We start from the raw sequence: 21458 nt of genomic DNA, 5'->3' as shown, positions 1-21458 counted from the left end.
TAAAGTTGACAAAATTTCACAGAAAAACGGACATAAAAAGGTCAAGACTTTCCTCAATCCTTCATTTATGATTTTATTTCGTGCAGCAGATTTCTCAACTCATTTGAAATACTCAGGCCTGAGCCAGAATATAGGACTGCTGCCATCATCCTGAAGGGGAGGCGTTCGTCATCCTCTTGCAGCAGCAGCTTACGGTGTATCAGTCCCCATTTTTCAGAACTGCACAGTATTTTCACAACTCTTTGTAGGTGATGTTAGATCGCCAATGAAACATTTTTCTCGACTGCAGAAATGGCAGCCTTCGGGATTTTTTGTTTCTCTGGCTTTTTTTTTTTAAATATGTGCCGAATTAATTATTCTCCAAACTTCCTGAAAGGGTTCGCTCAAACTTTCCAGGCTAATTTGACTGGAAGCACCAAGGAACTATTGCAGCTCCACAGCGTGTGACTTGTGGAGAGGAGTGAGTGTGTGTAAAAGCTGTTTTGGATGGAAATTGGTTTACAATATTGTTTCAAACAGTGCCCACAACAGCTGAAATCACCTCTAAACAGCTGCCATCCCTGGAGCACAGGACCACGTCAAAAGGCCCAGAGGCACGATACTGCGCAGGAAGGAGGAGAGAGCAGACCAGCACGGACCCTGTGTCCCCGTGAGCTGATTTTATCCAGCCCACTTGCAGGAAATCCCAGTAATGGAGCTCCTGCAGCCTCCCTGACCCATCTACCACCCTGCTTCTTGCTAGGGGAGTTTTCCTCATGCCCATCCACCATCTCCCATGCCCTAATCCAAGTACATTCTTCCTTGCTCCAGCAGCAGTGGATGTGTGAGGATCAAGTTGTTCTTTTTATATGTCTTTTATGCTGGGGGGTGGTGTCAGTATAGCTTTGCTCAGTCCCTTCCCTAAATTAAACGATCCTAGGTCTCTCATCCTTCATGTCAAGGTGATGTTCAGTCAGCCTCTGCTTCCTCCTCTTTCTTTGGATGCCCACCCACAGGGAAATGGCCTTTTTGGATCGTGGTGTCTGAGATGAAACACACTTGAGCAAGAACCCATCTTTGTGGAGGAAGATTTGCTTCCTGTGTGTCTCAGGCTCTGCTCCTGCCCATATTTCTCTCTGATGTTACGGTGTGGAGCATCGTGGTGTTGCTGTGGAAATGCTGATGTGCTCACCTGCTCCTGGCTGTGGGGCCATGTGGGATCACTGCATTGTCACCTTTCCACCCACAGCATCTCTTGTGCAGCTGCAAGAGAGGCAAAGCCACATGGCTGGTGTGAGAGAAGTGCTTTGGGGTTGGCCAGGAGGGTTTTGAGAATGACTTTTCTAAAAACACAAAGCCACGTGCTGGCTTCTCCAGGTGAGTAGCAAACTGGGTAGGACCAACCCAGGTGAGACCAGTTCCCCGGGGAACAGATGCTGGCGTTTGGCATGAGCAGGCCTGGAAGGAAGAGGGGATGAGCTGGCCTAAAACGAAGCACTGAAAAATAAAAAGGAGCACAATCAATCTCAGCTGGAAGTTGTTTCATGTTAAATACAGACTGGTTCTTTATTGCAGCCGGTGTACGGGTTTGCTAATGCCCTTGATTTATTATAGAAGCTGAAATGACTTTGCACAGCAGGATAACGTGCGTTTGACTTCGTTCCAGGTGTGACAACAGCTGAGAGCCATCAAAACTAGGGAGAAAAGAGCTGCCAATGGCCCTGTCTAACTCAGATGATGGGGATTTTCTACGTGCCACGTCAAATCCTGCTCTCTTATTCTTTACTGATGGAGCTGAGGACTGGATTTCCCTTTGAGAGCAGCAGTTTTCCCTGTCAGCATTAACAGCATGTTCTCTGCGGGATATGAAGAGTCCGGGAAAGGAAACTTTCCTCTGCCTCCTTCTGCTTCACCTGCAAGAGCTGCAGGTACTGGGAGGACACTTAGGATGGAGAGGTCTGACCTCAGGGGACCACAAGGTTCATCTTTTCAAAGATTTGCCAGTGGAAAATGCTAAAGAAATACTGTCCCCTGCTCCTGGTGACAGCAACTGGAAATACCAGAGTGATTTTTTCCTCCCCTCTTCCATGAAAAGGACAGCGAGAGGCCAGGTAAGCCTTCAGCGTGTCTTGGCAAGGAAACATTTGGGGGAAGTTGGACGTGTGGAAGGGGTGGATGCTACAAGATATGTGCTGGTAATTAAGGTATGGGATGCTGGTCTGAAGCACACCCAGACCCTGACTGTCTGAGGTTTCCTGCCACGGAAGATGAATAGATTTTTGTGGCTGTTTTCGAGGGGAGCTCTATGTGTGCTGTGCATTTGCAATGACTTGTCATGCAGGCTCCTGTAGCACTGCAACTGGAGTTTTAAAACTTCACACTTTAATAAATCTTCAGAGAAAGAGGTGATCTGGGGCCAGTTTAGGCTCTAGTGCAACATAAATAGAGGAAAGCTTGAGGTGATTTTTATGCAGCTCTGTTCTGGGAGGGAGTGACGCCTTCCCAACCAGATAAAGGACAATTGTGTGACCAATTAGATAAGGTAATGCATGAGGAAAGAACAAAAAAAATGACACTTGAACTAGAAAACCATTAACATCAGGCATTTGGGCGCTTTCATAGTCATTTAACATAACTGGAAATCGGATGGTTAAAATTTGGCTAAGTTTATTTACCTATTGTCACTGGTTAAGCAAAATGTGTATTTATCCCCTTTTTCCCCACCAGGCTGTACTTTTGACTATGAGTTTTCATGCCTAATGTGAGCTGTGCATTTTTGTTTTCTTTTAAAGTGTAAAATAATTGGATTTTGAGCTACTTTGTAGATTGGAAGCTAGTCAGACGTGTAAGTGATGGTTATGAAATATGAAGGCATTTCTCAGGTAGAGATGAAGAAGCTGATAGTGCTGATGTCCACCTTTCAGGGATCTGTGCAGGTGTGTAACTCGGCACTTTTGCACCTGAAGGCATTTCTCCATGTGCTCCTTCAGAAACTAGGGCTCAAAAATGCCACATCCAAGTGCAGTAATAATGTTATTTAGGGAAACTGAATGTAGCCTGGCCTCAAAATCCCATCTCCCCATTGCTAGATGCTTCTGAAGGCGTGAGTTGTACCTGTCCTTAGAGTTGGGTATAATTACAAGCTACATATGGTTATAAACTATAGCTGTAGGTAGTTACAAGCTACTCAGGTACCTTAAAAGTTGAGGAGATGGAAAAGATGAAATATTTCAGGAGGGCTTGGGCCCATGCTTGGGGATGTGTCTCCTCCATTGTGCACAGCTGTGCACAAGGGGGAAAACCACCTTGAAGTGACATCAGCACAGAGGGTGAGAGAGCTGCTGGGCTTCATTTCTCAGGAGCTTTCCAGGTCTGTGACTCTCGCTGGTCAGGAACTATGGTGCAAATCCTATTTCTCTTTTTGCAAGGGCAGGTCATATTATCTGCACAGTCCTGGTCACTGAGCGCCGTTACCTGGTGGCAGAAATGAAGTCAGCTCATTTGGGTTTTGTAGGCAGCCATCCCTGTCACCCCAAGACCACAAGGTACGGGAGGAGCGCGCGCAGGAGCATGCATTTGATACAGATCTAACCCAGCTTTTAAGAAGAATTCCCCTGGGGGTTGCAGTTCCCACTTGACGTTCGCCGCTAATATTTATTTTCACATGCAATACTTTGGCTTGAACGGGAGGCTCCTAATATGGGAAAAAAAGGAGTCCAACCCCAGCAAATGCAACATTTGATCTGACCTGGATTTCTGGCCAGAAATCCTGCTCGGTGCAAAGCAGCCACCCTGACATTCTTGCTCCCCAATTAGGGGGATGTCAGCGCAAGCACGGCTGAGCAGCAGTCTGGTAAACAGAGGAATGTTTTTATTAAACAGCTTTGGGATACAAAATTATTTATACTGACCTTGTTTTCCAGCTCTTCAGAGGCCCAAGGAGAAAGCTTGAGATTCTGTAAGAAGTAATGCTCCTTCATTATACTGCTTCCCATCTGTCGGGTTAGTTTTTAGGATTTATGTGTATTCATCTCTCGGGGAGTAATGGGGATGTCACAGACCAGGAGAAAAAAAAACATGAATGAAACTTTGTTCGTCAGTGAAGGGTCTGAGAACAATTTTGTGTATCGTCTGGGCACAAACTTAATTGCAGGTGAGAGGGCTGCTGGCGCGCAGGCAAGGTCAGGGTTGTTCCTTGCTCGTGTGGCTGCATCCAGCAGCACAACCAGAAGCAGGGTGCCAGGTTCACCTGCTGAAAAGCGTCAAAACCTTTGGGCTGCGGGTTGCAAGAAGAACAGGAGGAGGTGAGGTAGCCTCTCCCCCTCAGTGTCTGTGAGGATAACTTTCTAAAGATGTCGTATGATGATGTGATTCCCTGTCCTGGCTGCGAGTTGTGCCAGGCAGCAATCAGCCTGAGTGAGCCCCAGCCCTGCACAAAGGCTGCGATTTTTCCCAGTTGCTTAAGAGGCTCATCGACACATTAGTCCTGCCAGCTTTTAGACTCAGACACCCCCTTTTTCTGACGCTGCAAGTCCCAGAGTCATTTCAGGGGATGCACCCCCTTTTTTAAAAAAGATTTTGAGTGCCCAGTGAAACGACACAACAGCAGCAGGCGCCTGGCTGCTTGTGTTCCCTGTAGTGGAGCTATTTATTACCTTTTGGAAAATGTAATTAAAAGTGAAATCACCCATTTTGACATATGGTTTATTGGGCCCCATCTAATTAAAGCCTGCCTGGGAGAGAAGCGCTGCAGCGAGCGCAGGTGGGATCCCAGGGAAATCCGACTCCTGCAACGCCTTCCCAGGGCATGCAGAGCCGGGGGGGAAAGATGGAATGAAAATAAATGATGCTGGCTGCAGGGAGCAGGTGACACGATTTCCTATTATGCCCAGTGTCTCTCTCCTCATCGCCACTCCTGGTGAATAAATGCAGGTCTGGGGCTTTGCGTGCGTAATCCCCAAGCTGGCCAATTTGTGACGAGTTTTTTCCTGTCCTTTTGTGCTGTAGAGGACCCTTTAGATGAGTTTAGACAAGCATATTGTGGATTGGGGACATGGAACCCATCTCTTATCAGCCTTCTCCTCAGCATCTTATACCTGTCTGGGTGTAAATGCTTAGGTGCCGCTCTGGAGATAAGAGACTTGTCTGGAACATGCATCCCAGAACAAACTAATTTTTATTTCCATATTGCCCTCGCGTTTGGGCAGTGGGGTTTCCTTGCTGCTCTGTAAGCATTTGGTGTTTCATCCCAAGCTTGACCTCAGGAAACTGATGGAGCATGTGGAGGACTTCTGCTCCTGGTGGAAGTGTGAGCCTTGCCCCGTGCCCTGCAGTGCCAGCGACTTCCTTCCCCAGCTCCTGATCTCCAGGCCAGTGTTGGGGCTCACTGAGGAGCATGTGGTCAGTCAGCATGGAGCTGCTCAGCATCAGTGCTGCAGGAGGAGATGCCTTCTCCGAGCTGGCGAGCGAGGGAGAGCTGTGCCATGCTGCTGCACCGGGGCGGGGAGAGCTTTCCTTCTGCTTTCTGCAGAGCTGGGCTCCTTGGCACCCCCCGTTTATTAACCCTTGCTCTCACACCTGTTCTCGCTATCGCACCTCCGGAGCTCCGGAGCCACTTCTTGCACCTCCCACAAGTGCACATGCTCCTGCTCCGAGAGCCTCCCTGGATTTTCGGACCTGTGTGTGATCGGAATGAATTAGACTTGGCTGAGGCATGGGATTATTGCAGACCTGTCACTTCACAGCATGTTCCTGTTACAGCCCACACTCATGTCTGCTAGTATTTTAAAGTAAACTTTAATTAGCATCTTCCAAAGAGTGTGAATAAATTGTTTTGTTGTTGTTTTAGGTTCGGTTTTGTTTCAAGGAAAGGAGTGTTTACTCACCGAGGACGTGTTTCCAAACTCTCCATCCACTCTAGCCCTGGTTTTCTGGTCTCTCGGTGCACGTGTGCCTGCGCAGCCGTGCGTGGTGCTGCTGCTGGGGGCCAGGCTGCTCAGCAGCAGGCTGGGACGTGCTGGGGAGGCACATGCAGGTGGCAATGGAGCTTTCTGGGGACATGGTGAAGCAATGCTGTCTGCTCTGGACATCACCCCTTTACTCAGAAATTGTTCTAGGAGAGTCACTCCAGGTTTAGCACACCCATCTTGGCTTGGTGTAGCAGCCCCTTTACCTGAAGTCTGCTGGGCATGGCTTAGGATCGGTGCTCTCAAAGGTCTTAAATAGCTTAAGATGCTCTGAAGAGCAGTGCTGTGATCCAGGGACACCGGAGGCATCTCCCCCTTACTGTAAATGTCTGGTCTGCTCTTGGCAAGGGGTGCAGAACATGTTTTCCTGCCTTTGCTCCAGGAAGGCTGACTTAGGTATCCGATGCGGTCCAAAGATCTGCTCCCAGAAAGCAGAGGGGTGCCAAGGAGGCTTTGCGCCGGGCTGAATTCCTGCAGAATTACTTCACTGCTGACATTAATTGTATTGATGCCGTGCAAAGCCATCTATCGCTCAGCCCATTTTTAGACCGAGGTTGTGCAAGGGGTGGACTCGTGGATTGGCAGGGGACGGGCAGCAGACGTGTTCGCCCTCTCCCTGGGCTGAGGCATCGCGCCGAGGCTGGGGCGTTCCCTCCAGGTGCTGGCACGGAGCCGTCCCCACCCCATACCATCCCTTTTAAAAGGTGGCGTGTGACACGGGGAGGGTAAGCCCACTGCCTGGGATACTGAAAGCAGGAAGAAGTGAAATAGTGAGGGGGAGAAAAAGGCTAAATTTGAAGGCCTCGATGGCAAGCAATGATTTTTTCAGGAGAAATTAGGTGTTGAGCTGGGCAAGCTGCGTGTACTCCATTGTTGTTTTTTTTGTCCTGCAAGGAAATGTGCTTGTGCAAATGTGCTAGTGTGAAGCAGTACGGCACATACATCGCCTCCTTTTAGCTTCACCCATGCATGGCTTCGGTTCCACCCATCTTGTTAAACAAACATACTTGGTTGGGGATAAGGCAAGGAAAATCCTGTTCTCTGCTTGTGTTTGTTCTTCCCTCTGCTCCTCCAGCAGGGACACTTGAAACACAGATGGAGCTCAAGGCGTTAGGTTTTAACAGATCCAAATCAATTTGATGTGCCCTTAAAAAATCCCACAGCCATTTCCAGCGGCTTCCACGGAGCTGCTAACAGCCAAGCATGTGCCCAGTGACTAGCTGCTGCATGTATCGGTTTTCTGGTGCTGAAAGCCATTCTTTTCCTGCCATTTGAAGGCTTGAAGTACACCTTTTTAGTGGCCTCAGCAAAAGAGCATCCTTAGGAGTTATGAAATTGCATTATCTGCAGCATCAGCGTGGGGGCAGCAGGGCAGTGGGTGGTCGTCTTGTGCCTCAAAACAAGTTGTTCCCAGAGTTTCCTGGTGAAACCTCTTAATTTGCCGAGTGCTGCATAGAAAAGGTTCCCTGTAGGTGGTCAGAAGAGGATAATGGCTGCAAAGCTCAACTCCCAGCTCTGTCCTTCTGACCTGCCAGTGGAGAAAATGGGCTCCCTGCTCAGCTCTCAGCTCCTTCCAGCAGGTCCCCGGGCATAGCCCTCTGCTGGAAGGGGGACTCTGTGCCTACTGGGAGGAACTGGAGAAGAGCAGACCCCATTGCTTCCCAGGATGACAGCAGGAGAGGTGCATTTTTTATCTTTGTGTCCCATCTGCACCTTACCAGCCACAAGAAGTGGCTATCACCCCTACCAGCCATTACCAAGAAGACTTTGGCCATCATCACAGCAATTTCCCTTCAAGTCGTATGGGCAGGAGTTTGGGATTTCCTTTTTTTTTTTTTTTTTATTGTGTTTGTGTTCAAGAATGACTCTTTGCAGCCTTCAGAATAGCTCTCAGTGGGGAGAAAGCTGCTTCCTTGCAAGCCCACAGGGCAAGCTCTTTAGCTGAAGAAAAATTCCATTTCTTTCAGGAATACACAACTTAGTAGCTACCAGAATTGATTGTAAAGGATTACAAGGGACAGAGCTCTCATCAGGAAGCCCTGACACAAATTTCTGTGCTGCAGTGAAGTCTTCCCTACTGTTTTCCCCCTGTTCTGACTCACCTGGCTCGGTTGCTACGTGTTGCTCCATCCTGGGGGAAGCAGAGCTCTCAACACGTTGCTCACCTCTCCTGTGACCTCTCTGCTGCCGCACCTTTGTTGGATGACAGCAACAAAAACAGCACAGAGAATTCCCAAAAGGGTGAGGACGCCTTAATCCCTTCAGAAAACCAACCTGATACTTCATGGGTGGGTCCCTGCTCGCCTCAGAGTAAATTAACATCTCCTTCCTCATCCACAGCTCTCTCCCTTGCAGGTTACAGTAAATGCAGGTGCCAATCCCATGTGCCTGTGGCCAACCTGCCTCCTTGGTTGCGGAGGCAATGCCTCATGGGGACAAGGGCCTTATCCTCATAAAATCCCAGCTGCTTTCCCTTCTCCGAGCTCACATACAGGTACCTTACTCGTGGCTCGAATTGCCAGTGGAAAAGCCAACCCGTCAGCACTGGCTTACATCAGCTGGCAGTTCTGCTGCTGCTTCCGTGGCCTCCCTTGGTCTGTTCCACAGATGTGCTTCTCCTTGGGCTGAATCCTTCAGCTATTTATTTAGCATATCTCTTCTGTTCCTTGCACAGCCACATCACCATGGTTTCAAGACTGACTTTGGTCGGTATCAGATCATTAGGTCGTTGAGGGAATTTACCTCCATTTTCAGAGGAAAAGGCTAAAAGAAGCGAATCACCCAGGTTATGTGAGAGTCTGCAGGTGGGACGGGACTTCTGGGCCACACTGCTATCCAGTGAGACCATCCTTCCCATGTGTTGCTCCCAGAAAGACGTGCTCCCTGCTGCAGACCTCCAAATCCCCACATCAAGAGATGCTGAGTGACAGGCAAGCCTTCCTGCCTTTTTCTGGATTTGTAAGGCTGTGATTTATCTAGCAGGAACACAGCAGACCAACATCTTGTTCTACAGCTTCACCGCAGGGGTGATTCACATGGACTACTGCTGGCATCTGGCACCGGCTTTTGGCTGCTCTGGTAGAAATAGTGAATGCTTTGTGGATATCTGGTCATTAGATGATGAAGGTATTTTTTCAGTTCATTCTCACCTGAATTTAATTTAGACTCAGGTGCCACACATGTTCAGTAATCCTCTTAGCCATGATTTGGTTGCACCCTCTTACCTGGAAGAAAGGAATTTGATAACACACCGATGAAATGAGCTGCAGCCATCTGACGTTCAAACCCAGACAAACAAAATTCTCTTGACTCACTTGGAAAAAAAGGATAAAAAACAACAACCCACATCAATTACATTGTCAGTTGTATTTACTTTGCACAGCCCTGAACCAGTGCAGCGCTGGGACATGTGCCGCCAGTGTCTGCAGCAAAGCCTCCGCGGTTAGGGACACGCTCAGGTCGCCAGGATGGAGCTGGGGCCCTGGAGAACCCAGGGGCTGCAAGAAGCTGCAGGAGAGGTGGCTCACCAAGTCTGCTCGAGCTTGGCAAAGCATGTTTTGCAAGCTGGGTTTGCTTTTTAAAAGGGGAAAAAAAAAAAAAAAAAAAAAAAAGAGAGAAAAAAGAAGGAACTTGCTGGAAAGGAGGGGTTTCCCGAGTTTCTGCTTTTTATAACAGGGTGATCCAGCTAGAGAACTAGAGGACTAGTGGCTGGAGAACTGCTCTCCTTGTGGGGTTGGTGAGCAGCAAGCAAGGAGGTTATCGTCCTGTCCTGCATGTTCAGTGCTGAAAGTTAAAATAGATGCATGAGCAGATTAGGTGTCAGAAAACGTCTAATTATGGCTTATAAAATTACCAGCTCACTGGTTTATGAATGGAAATGTGCAGGGGAGATGTGTAGCAATGTTGTCTCCAGTCCATCCTTAAAAGCCTCATCTGCAGAGAAAAAGGAGAGGAGGGAACATGCCAGTGCTGTCCTTCATGCCCATGGGAGCTGCAGGCAGCCCAGTCCCACACAGTGTCTGGTTTCTGGGAGCAGCACGTGAACTGTGTTTCAGAATGGTCCCTATCCTGAAGTATAGCAGAAGATACATTGCTGTTCATCCTTTCTGCCTGCTGTCAGCTCCTTGAAGTGCTAACGTGGTTTGTGTTGTCTCTTTTGTGTCTCTACCAGCCCCTGGTAAGGATGGATGCTGCTTGTTGCACCCTCACAGCACTTGCAGCCTGTGTTCATGTGTGCAGTTCTTCCAAAAACTCAGACTGAGGCCTTCATCCCTCCACATTTATGGTTTCGTGGTCTAATGGTTATGGTTTGGTTATGGATTAATGGCACACGGTGGTTTAATGCTTCTCACTTGTGGCAGTTTTCCATGAAACCTGTGGAAGTGTATGAGGACGATAGCCAACTACACTTTGCTCTCCGTTTTGAGCACAAGATACTTTTTGGTGCAATCAGTATCAGCGTACAGTTTATACGACAAAGCCTGTCCACAGAGCTGTTTGCCAAGGCCGGGCAGAGGTGTGACTCACCAGTAGGTAATGACTTGCTTATCAGAAGGTATTGGGACTTTTTGATGGACTTTGTGTGTGTGTGAGGCATGATCACGAGCAGGGACTCTCAGCGTCCCTCCTTGCAGCAACAGCAGGAAAGGAAGACAGATTTTCTCATAGGCTTCCTGCAAGGTAGCCAAAATCTGTCCTTTAGTAACACACCAGCTGCATCCTAAACTCCGAGAGTGTCTGTATCAGGAGCTGACATCCTCTCTGGTTTGTTATATCGATCTTCCTGTCCGACTAAAAGTGTTTCTGCAGAGTCCAAGGAACAGTTCTTGGGTACGAAAATGTAGCTTGGCATCGTGCAGGCCGTACATGCAATGACTTTTCCTGCTGGTGACTCATGAAGAAGGTGTGTCCTCGACTTCTTTTGGAGCATCTAGGTGGAATAATTCAAATGGAAAGGGCACGCCTTGTACCCGGCCCTGTGTGCTTGGGCTGGTCTCGCCACAGCGAGGGCCAAGACCCAAGGTGTTGGTTGGTCCTGTCCTGGAGAGACCCTCGGCACGAGGCTATGGGGCAGGTGTTCAGAACGGGTTATGTTGTATGGGAAATGGTGTTTGGCTGTTTCACCTTTGAAAATGGATTTGCCTGTGTATCCCTGGGCTTCAAATCTGCCTGAGTATTTACCTGTGCAAACCTAACTGTGTTTTGCTCAGCTTTTGTAAGCAACTTCCTATAATGCCTGATTTTTTTTAATTTTTTTAATTTAAATCAAAGTAATTTTCCCCCTGAGCTACCACAGTAGGCATACATCGCAAGCCACTACCAACCCTTGCAGCAACACTTATTGCTACAGAAAATCATAGTAACTTCAAAAAACTTAAATTAAGTAAGGGGATGGATAGGGACACAAGGCTTTCCAGTAGGAGCCGGTTGCCCTGAACAGGTTACTCTGAGGCCTGAGATGAGTGGGGATGTGTATAAATAAAAAAAAGCATCGCCTTGGACTTGTCTGTTTTCTATTTCCTCTCCATTACAGATTCGCAGGTTTTAAAGAGTTCATGATGTGAGAGCAGCAAAATGCAAACGTGTTGGTCCTAGTTGTAGTTATGTCATGAGCAGGTTGTGACGGGATGTTTCTCTTGCTCCACGTGCAAAGTGCAACAAGCTGGAGGGACAGCTTGATAGCAGAACTTTCGGTGAGCACAGAGCAGGGTTTAAAGTCCTAAATGTCCTGAGCCCAGCGTGGTGAACAGCAAACATCCCATGGGGCTCAAGCATCACAGGGACTCACCCAGACATATAGCTTGCAAAATTTGTGGTCCAACCTTCTTTTTTGTTTGGGCGCAAAGTTGGGTTTTTGACTAAAAGCGACCTTTTTCACGCGTGCATCAGCTTTCCACCCCATATCTTAGTGTTTGTATTATCATACTACTGGCAACCAGGCTGTTCTGGCTGACAACCAAAGTGTTTTGAGGCACAATGGCATTAGCACGTCTCGTGGGAATGGTGCTTTTCAGTACCTTCTGCTTCCATTCTCCTTTCTGGGCCAGGTTTTGTTGCCACCTGCAGCTTCCAGGATGTGCGCGGACAGAGAGAGGCTGTGTGTAAGCTAGAGGAGTCTCGTGCTTTCGAGGTCTGCTGAATTCCCGTGCAAAACCTCAGGCTACAGAACAAAATGTGGGGGAAAAATAAAAATTTAAAATAAAAAAAAAAAAAGCCTTAAGGGACAAAAAATGAGACACAGTGACACAGTTTTGAGTCATGCTGTTTCATTGCTCGAGAGAGAGATTTCACTGAAAAAATATATTTATTCTGTGGAAAATTCTGACAAAACCCAAATTGCAAGAAAAAAGTTTTGACTGTAGCCGGCTTATGTGGGATTTTGAGAGCCCACCTGAATGCTCTAAAAGCCAATTTCTTAAGAAAGAAATCTCTCCAGTTTCATAATCTGAGGGCTCTATCTATAGCTCTGTGATGCCTGCCCAGCGCTCTAAAACTTGGATATACATTTTTATACCTGAGAAGTTTGTTAATTTGCAGAACCACAGGGTAATTGGGGGCTGCTTAGTACACGTTGCTCGCGCTGCTTTTGTTCATCCATACGGGAAAAGCGGCACAACAGGGCTGTGACTGTTTATATAGATGTGTTTATTTCTATGAATGAATGGGGTTTTGTTCATTTTGTTTGGTTGTTGTTGTTGTTTTTTAATGTAAATATGTCGGCATTAGTGGTTTGCTGATACTAACGACGTTCTGTAAATTATAGCATCTCTGCTGAAATACCGAAAGCTGGGCGTATGTTAGTCCCACCTGAGGAAAAATGTGAGATCTTTCTTTTTTTTATTTTTATTTTTTTTTTTTTTTGAGCAAAAACGTTCAGAAAGCATGTTCTGCCTGTGGTGATGAGCTGCTATGTGAATCCATGGAAATCACCGCCCGCTCGCTGTGTTTGTACAGCAATTAAAGGGGGATTACAGGCAGGGGGGAGCCCGGTTCCCCTGCCCTGCACGCACCGGGAGCCTCAAAGCCACATTGTTCCCCGTCGCCGGTGGCACTGCTCTGCCCCAGCGCCGTCACCGCCAGCCTGGGGGACAGGGCGGGTTGTGCAAACGGGAGAGGGCAGTTTCTGCCTGGGAGAGCCCTTGTTCTAAAAACAAAATAAAACTGAAGAGAAAAAAAAAAAAAAAAAAACAGGGCGGGGGAAGGAATGCAGTTAGGTTTTTCTTCTCAAGGTGTATTGAGTGGTGTTGAGTGTGTCCCGGCCTTTGGGGGATGCGTTGCGAGCAGGTCTTGGCTGCAGCAGGATGCCGTGGGACGGCCGGGCACCAGCAGGGCCAGATTCCTGCTCCCCATGGAAACCACCTCCCAGAGCGCCCATCCCTCCCCAGCCAGCCCTAATCCTCCCCTTGCGGTCACCCCGAGCAGCCTCCCAGCTCTCTTATCAGCGAGGATCTCCCTTGAGCAAATATTTACGGGAGGCTGCTCCTGGCAGCTCGACCAGAGGGGCGGGGAGCCAGGGGACATGAGGTGGCCTCGTGGAGCCACCAGCATCGGCCTCCTGTGTTTGGTTGTGGTGGGTTTGTTTGGATTTAAGACCCACCAGAAAACAAAATCTAGCTTTTAAGCTATCCACAGCAGCAAAACCCCGAGGAGATGGATGGAGGGCTGCTTGCAAAACTCATCCTCCCAACACAGCAAGCAGCGGGTGAGACCTCCATCCCTCTCCCATGTGTGGTGCTGGTCTTGACCCACCTCTTGCATGTTGGTGATGATTCTAGAGAATCTCAAGTAAATGCATTTTTACTTGTCTGTGGGCTAAGAGGTGTCTTGAAGGTGAAGCCACCTGAGCAAATTGAAGGTGTGAGCAGGGCAAGCAGCTCCTGGTGGGATTTCACATTCTTTGGTGGCATCTGCAGGAAGGACCTGCATTGTTACAAGTGATAAGGGGATGGCTATGGTACTGTCCCGAAAGCAGTACCCATAGGAGAAGGTCTGGGCTTCAGGGTCAAGAACATGATGCGCACACAGTGCTGCTGAGATTTGGCAAAACCGTTCAAAGCATGAGACTGTGAGAAAAGCTTGAGCAGCCGATGAAAGATGGTTCTGGCAGTGCTGCGTTGGGCAGGCTGGCGAGAGTCTAAACTAGTCACCAGGTGCTTCCTGCCTCAGCCTCTTCATCCGCGGGAGGTACGTGTTGATACAGATCAGCCTTCAGATCCAAACCCCAAATCTCAGTTGCTGTAAGTGCACAGAGCCCGGTGGCCGGGTCTGCAGCTGAAATTCACAGCGAAACCCAGGGGTGCGAGGCACCGGAGTGCGCCCTGCGCGAGGGGGAGCAGGGTGCGTGCTGAGATGGTCTCTGCAGAGAATACAGAGACCCTCAAAGGAATTGCAGAAAAATATTTATTTTATTTAAAAAAAAAAAAAAAAAAGGCTTTGGGAAAGCAGCAGCTCAATGTGTGGTCTAGGGACATCCTGTCCCAGCTTTGGCACAGCCTCGCTCCCGATGATGGCAGTACCTTGGTCCATAAATACCTGTGTGTTTAGGTGCTCTGCTCGCTTTTCCTTAATTTTTCTTCTGGAGCACGCAGTCAATCCTGCCTAATGGAGGAAGGTGACAGTTAAAGCTGGAGGGGCTTTGTTACCCTGCAAATGGTATGGAAAACAGATGGGGACCTGGGAACCATTGAGTTGAAAGTAATCATCAGTCTGTGCTACAACATCATTCTCCCTGAACAGGCAGCATCGAGAGCGTCTGAGGAAACGAGCTGATGCTACACAGTGCAGCACAGTAAGTAAATGACACCCGGAGCCTTTCACAGCATGAGATGGGTTTTTGCATATCCCCATATCGCTCTTCTGCACCATACAAACCAGCTGGTGAAAAGGGAGTCATACCTTCACCTGTGCAATAGCACAGCTACCGGTGCAGGTGAAGGTGAAGTGCTGTTAGGATTTCTGGTCTATTCTGAAGTCCCCTTGCACGCTCATCCCATGTCCCTCGATATAACACAGCTGTGCTGGCTAAATGGGCACTGCTCACTGTCCAAAGCCCTGTCAAAGAAAAAGAAAATCCACCTTCTTCTCAGGTTGAGTCTCAGCTTTGTCTCTTCTGCCTGCCAAAACGCACACTGTGCCCAGAAGACTGTGTGGCTTGCAGGGGCATCTAGTGGCTGAATAATATATGAGTAAGTGTGGCATTACAACGCGTTTCATACACGGTAATCTCATCAGCGTAAATCAGACTTCTTATCTCAAACAGGTTCATCTCCATCATCACACAAAGAAACCCACAGGAGCAAACCTGGAGGTCAGAACCACTGCCAATAACCCGACGTAAAAGGTATCTCTCACTCCACTTCCTCCCCTCCCTGTCCCCAAATAACAGTTTTGGATAAAAAGCAAAACTTTGCTGATGACTTCATTCCTTGTCCTGTTAAATATGTGGAATTAATTCTTAGTGGGGGAGCATAACTTCGTAAATCAGCCTGTCTGCCTTGAACACACCTGACTCCAGAGCTGCTAAGGGGAAGCCTGGAGGCAACCAAAAGTTTGGAAAAATCTTACTATTACTCCCAAATGTTTGCTTGCATGATTTATTTAGCTCAGGCATGTCTCAGCTCAAACAGAGCAAAGAAATCACAGAACTGGGCAGGAGGAAGGAAAATCTTTGCATGCTGTTTTGCAAAGCCAAACGTTTGTAGCTTGCTGCAGGGATTCAGGACAAAACCTGCTGGGGACAGCGCAGTAATGCTAAGCACTGCAATTGCCTGGGCATTAATAGAGAGGATTTCAGCTCGGAGGTCTGTTAAACTTCATTGACAATGAAAGCCCCCAGAGTCTCCTCAAATGAGACCGAACACAGCCCCTTCACTTTCTTTAAGCCTTCAGAGGACAATACCTATGGCAAACGCTCCCAGAAAGTAAAAGTGCAATATAGCATACTGAAGGCTGATAAACAAGGCTCTTTTGTAGGGACTAATGACTCATGTCTCCTGGATTTATAAGAAAAAGAGCATAAAAGCAATTACTGGGGTGTGAATTATTTTGTTTTTTTTAATGGCCTGACAGTTTTGACAGCTCCGAGCTTGTTATCTATCACAAACTCTCTTGATCTTCCAACTTTAACATGACTTTTAATTACACTTTCTTATTAGTAAAAGGACAAACAACCTATAGTCTGGTTTTCGTTCATGTCCAACGTATTTAAACAATAAGGGAACCTTTTCCTCCTAGTAGGGCTAAAAGTGTGATTTGGTTGTCTAATATGGTAGCTGTATACAAAAAAAAAATAGAAATAGTTCAAGGCTTGTTCTTCGTATTAATATTTTGGTATTGAAAGACCAACAGGGACAGAAGCAGTCCTTCCATCTTTTGTGTTACTTAAAAATGTGTATCTGCTTTTGCTCAGGTCATTTTCCCTCAGTCCAAAAAGAAAATAATCTGCGAGACTGTCCCATGCCCCTTCTTCGCGGTTATGTGCTGTGACCCAGCCATGTGGGCTTTCAGCATCAAGTCCTTCTTCGTGCCGGAGCTCCCTGACGGACTTCAGACAAGGCTATGTGAAAGGCATCTCGTGGAGGAGAGCAGTCCTGTAAGTGAAAGCACAGCCCTTAGTCCTCAAGCATGATTTGAGGGTGACTTTCTAACCTTAGCAGAGTTTAATGAAGAGGATGGAGTCACTTTGTTACAAGGATTTTCTATTGCTGAGGACCTGGAGCTGACAGCCTTTGCCCTGCAGAAGTTGGCTGGAGTTTCTCTTCCCTCACCTCCCTTTTCTTGCCACCAGCTATGTGGTGGGGCTTCTCCTCTTGGTGGTCAACCCGATTTGACTTTGCTATGCCTGTGTTTGCTCATAGAGATCTGAGTTTTGTTAATTAAAGGTAGCTCCTGACTGGGGTGGGAAGGAGTAGGGGTGCAGGGAGGACATGAGGTGCCCAGTTCTGTGTTGGATATGTAGGTATGGGTGGTCCCACGAGGCTAGGCAGGCTCAGAGCCCTCTCCAGAGACAGCAGGATTATTTTCATGGTGTGAGAAAATTGCCTTTGGTGAACTTGGTAGGTGTTTGGGTTTCTCACCCAATCCCAAACGTGTGCGAGGTTCCTCAGTGTAACAGTAGTTGCTTCCCATAAATCTAGCTCATTAGTCTCCAGTGATAAAAAGAAAAAAATTGCATGAAGATGTTCTTAAAAGATCTTTGATGTGAAAGGAGCAATGTACAGGTCTTCCCATACCCCATGGAGTCCAGCTGGAGTTCATGGGCTTTTCCTACAACAGCTGGACTCCGCCCTACTGCTCTGAAGCGCAGATCCAGTAAGGGGTGATGTGCGCCCCTACCACTTAAGTAGCATAGAAAGCTTTCAACCGGTGGTTAAAAGAAGTATTTGAAGTGCAGCCAAGCACCATAAAATCCTAAAGCAGCATTGATTTTTCCCTAGTGAAAAACGAACAGAGATGCTCGCCCAGCCTGCTCCACTCCCAGGTACCCTGCAGTGCCCACCCCTCCTGTTAACTCACTCCGGGCAAGTTGTTAGCTAAAAACCACTGCTTAAAACTGCCCAGCTCAGGTTTAAGCCCCAGGTATCTTTCCCAGCCCTTCCCCACCATACAGGTCCTGCTAAGGCTTAAAGTATCGGGTTTTTCTAGGGTCTGTTTAGCACACAGAGAAAATCGTCTCATTAAAGCTATGATGTATTATGTCAAAGACATACCCAGGGGCTGGTTCCAAGGTAATCCGATAAAGTCCAGGCCAAAACAATGTTTCATTTTCTGTGAGATCAGAAATGAAATGTCTAATGAAACAGTTTATCCTGTGCAGGATGACACAGCTCTTGAAAGAAGAGTGAAGGGCAGGAGAGTGTCATGCAGAAAGGTCTGGCGCTTGGTTACCTTATGCTTACGTGGATCAGGCAGAGAGCTTCACCATGCCTCAAGTTTCCTTTTCCAGACCACATGTCCATGCTTTGGTGTTCTGGGGGTGTGGGCTCATTGATGGTGATAAGCCTACTTCAGATTCTTCATCCTGTTTCTATAATTGACCAAGCTAAAACACCTTGAATCATGGGCAATTACTATTTCACCATGACATTCATTTCCCAAAATCTAAAGCTTTGACACAAATGCCTTTTTCCTTCCCAAAACACAGGCTTTCCTTCCCATCCCTGCTGATTCTTGGTACCATTGTGCTGGTCCTCACATTCCTCTTGCAGAACAGGTAGGAGACCAAGTCCATTAAGGGTTGCAAAGAACTTGGAAACTGTGGTGATGGACAGTGTACATACTGCAAGTAGTAATATGTGAGCTGGAAATAAAGTATAAATAAACGTTAGGAAGATTACAATAAAATTTTGATATGTGCTACAATGAGCAAAGTTACAACAGAAGTAGTTTACTGTGTTCCTCAGCCTTTTAAAAGTTAGGAGGAGCCAGGGCCAGGACTGCTTGTGGAACTTCGCTCTCCTTGTGTATATGCATTAAAACATGTTTTTTAATGCTATCATTATATATTATTTTTCTCACATGACCAGTTATGGGCATCTCTTAGAGTATTGGAAAGCAACAACATATATGTCTAGAAGGCCTCTGGAGTTGCAGAGATATTAAATAGATCCCATACATCAGTTGTTTGTTTGTCTGTCTAGTGACAGGCCACTGTTTATCTTATGATAAAATAGCATGTTAGGGAAATGCCTCTCTCAACTGCATTTCTATAGAAAATGTTTTTGTAGAGAGAAAATATAAGGAAAAGGTAAGATGAGAAAAGTTTGAAAAAAAAAAAAAACTAAAAACTAAAAAAAAAAAAAAAAGTAACTTGAGAAATTCAGGGGCAATAAATCACCACACCAGATGGTATTCATCTGTGAATTCTGTGCAGAGCTATCAATTTAAAAAAAATTGCATAGGGAAAAAAATGGCAGGCATGATATCTGCCCGTTTCCACTGCCCATCTCCGTGGTGCCTTGGCAAGTCACAGGTGACTTGGTGCCACACGCCAGCACCTCTGGGTGCCTCCAGAGCCGACCTGGCAGCCCCACCACAGCCTCTGAAAATTTGACTCAGCGGATTATGTGTGTATTTACTTAGTAATTCTCTTAATTATAGTGAGGAAGTGCAACTAAATAGGTGGATTCTGAATAACATTTTAAAAATCCATCAGAACTGATTAACTCTGATCTTTCTGCCAACTTAAATTCCTTCAGAGAAGAACACATTATGTTGAGCTCACACACCTTTCATCCTAGGTTTTAGAGGGCTTTTGGCCCACATATGTCTGAGGAAACAGCCCGTGTTACAGCTGCAGATCAGGATGAAGTCTCCTTTTGACACGAAACCCATCGTCATCATCCTGAGCGGGGCCTTGCAGGTAATTCCTATGGCTGGGGGGACAATGGATGGAAAAATAACCCATCTTTATCTGGTCTTGGGTATGCGAGATAAGAGTCCCATCAGGGAGAAAGCATCCCCAGCTGATGGCTGGGTACCACCTGCTCTCCCAGAGAAAAATGTTATACAGGGACCCAGCTATGAAATGCCAGGAGGGTGTAACCAGCACGTAATCTACAGGGATAAGCCCCAGCTGTATTGAACCTGGGCAGTTTGTTGTTGTTGTTGTTGTTGTTGTTTTTCCTAGCAATTCCCTGAAACTGTCAGAAAAATAATGAACGTTAGGGAATCCAGGAAACATCACAAGGAGGTGGTGATATATGGATTATGAAGCTTGCGTTACAAGTTAGGGAAATTACAGTTGTAGTGCCTGCATGAGCTGGGACTTCGGTGACAGCAGGAAAAATCCCTGCATCTCCTCAATCATATCTTCTCCCTTCCCTGCCTCGTGGATTGCAGGGCGAGGATAAATTCAGTGGGAGCTTATAGAGTTCTAGCAGTTATTTGGAGATATGAAATAAGGGAGTCCGTGACCTCAGTAACCTGAGGTGTGAGCTGCTGTCATTTAAAGTTTGGTAAAGAAATAGATCATAGAGGCTGCTCAGGAAGCCATGGTTTTGATTACAGGGTGAAATTGCCAATCAGCCTCAGCCATTCCTACCAAAAAGCCATGCTGCTGCCAGCAGCTCTTCCACAGCTAAGAGCTCAGCATGTGCCAGCCTCCCTGAGGGGTGAGCAGCGAACATGGGTATGGCATCTACAGAGAAGGACACTTTGTTAAAAAATGCACTGTTTTATTTGCCAGTCCTAAAATGACGTTTTGCAAAGAGAAGAAAATTGATTTAAAGGCCACAGGAACAAATCGAGGGGTCAATTTTGACTTTAATTCCAACAATTAATTAAGGAACTCTTCCAGAGAGGTTTGCAAAATGAATATTGATCTCGGATCTCAGGCACTCTGCAGTCGTGCCTCGGTCCTGGTTCATATCCTCGCGCTCTGATTTACGGGCTGCATTTGGCAGCAGAGGAGCCGCTCAACAGGCAGCCCAGCGGAGATGTTGGGGTGCTTGTCCTGAGCACATCATCTGCACCCAAACAGCAGGATGGGTCTGAGCAAGGTGGTGATGGGTGTGCAGTGTGGGATGGGCAGGAGTCACCTTATGCTGTTCTGCTGCTCCTCACCCTTCTGGCTTCCAGAAAATATCACAGAATGGGCAGAAAGAAATTGTGGGAGGGAAATCAACCCATGGGTGAATTTTTCTTCATCTCTTCTTTATTCTGCCTCTTCCTCCTCCTCACTGGGAGCACTTGTCTGAAGCCAACAGATTGCAGAGTCACAGACGTTTGGTGAAGGGTGTAGCTGCATTTGATGTCAACCTCTGAACGTAACAGAAAATCTTGGGATGAGTTAATCTGGACCATTCCTCTTCATGCTCTACCTGTCATCCCTCTTCTTGCAGATGCACTTTATGCTGACTGCAGAGCACAGCTTTGTGAAATGAGTGATGCCAGCAGAATTTGCGATCATACAGTAAGTGAAAACATCAGACAAGCAGGATTTTCCAGTGCCACCTGGACCTAAAGCAAGCAGCATCAGGGTTAACGCTGCTGCTGCATTTAGAAACCTGGGAAGTGAATTTCCAGCATAAGAAACCGTTTCTACCCACTCGGTACAAAATACGTCCCCTCTTCATGGGAGCATAATCAGATTAAGCAGGTGAGAGAGAGTCAGCATAACTTGGAAAGATTAGGTGTGAATTCTAGTCACAACATAGCTTCAAAAATAGAAATCAGGGTTTTTAACATTGAGAATTACTTCAGTGCTGAGAAGTACCCCTGATGATGAAATACAGCTGATATTTAGATTCTTATTGTTTTATTTACTGCCGCATTTAGAGCGCACCCAGCTAGTTAGCTAACTACTTACAAAACATATTTAATGTTTGGAGGCACTCAGTATGGCCATAAAATTATTTTTAAGGGCACGCAAGCACAGTGTGTTAACAGCATTACACGCACTCTGGTTCCCAGTGGAAGGGAGAAAAAATAAAAAGAAGAAAAAAAACATTTTCCGAGTAGGCTCAGTCGTCTCATTCCGAGTTTGGTGGATGGGCTGCACAGCTCAAGCTGGTT

General features: G+C 47.0%; 2 long non-coding RNA genes across 3 annotated transcripts; both read left to right on the top strand.

The window, feature by feature from the left end:
* Positions 1 to 1601: 1601 nt before the first annotated feature.
* On the top strand, positions 1602 to 5794 carry LOC311438602. 2 transcript variants are annotated; one of them, XR_014694215.1, is made up of 3 exons: positions 1602 to 2090; positions 3413 to 3981; positions 5233 to 5794. It is a non-coding gene; the product is annotated as an uncharacterized lncRNA (long non-coding RNA). The 2 variants fall into 2 exon arrangements; XR_014694216.1 differs by having other exon boundaries at positions 3408 to 3981.
* A 10624-nt stretch (positions 5795 to 16418) lies between these two features.
* Positions 16419 to 20878, top strand: LOC311438603. Its single transcript, XR_014694217.1, has 4 exons — positions 16419 to 16536; positions 18088 to 18156; positions 19184 to 19305; positions 20786 to 20878. It is a non-coding gene; the product is annotated as an uncharacterized lncRNA (long non-coding RNA).
* The last annotated feature ends 580 nt before the right edge of the window (positions 20879 to 21458 follow it).

This window comes from Aythya ferina, assembly GCF_964211825.1.
Source record: "Aythya ferina genome assembly, chromosome: 6".
Classification (NCBI taxonomy): Eukaryota; Metazoa; Chordata; class Aves; order Anseriformes; family Anatidae; genus Aythya; species Aythya ferina.
The sequence above is the reverse complement of the archived record's forward strand: the minus strand, read 5'-3'. Positions and strand labels throughout refer to the sequence as shown.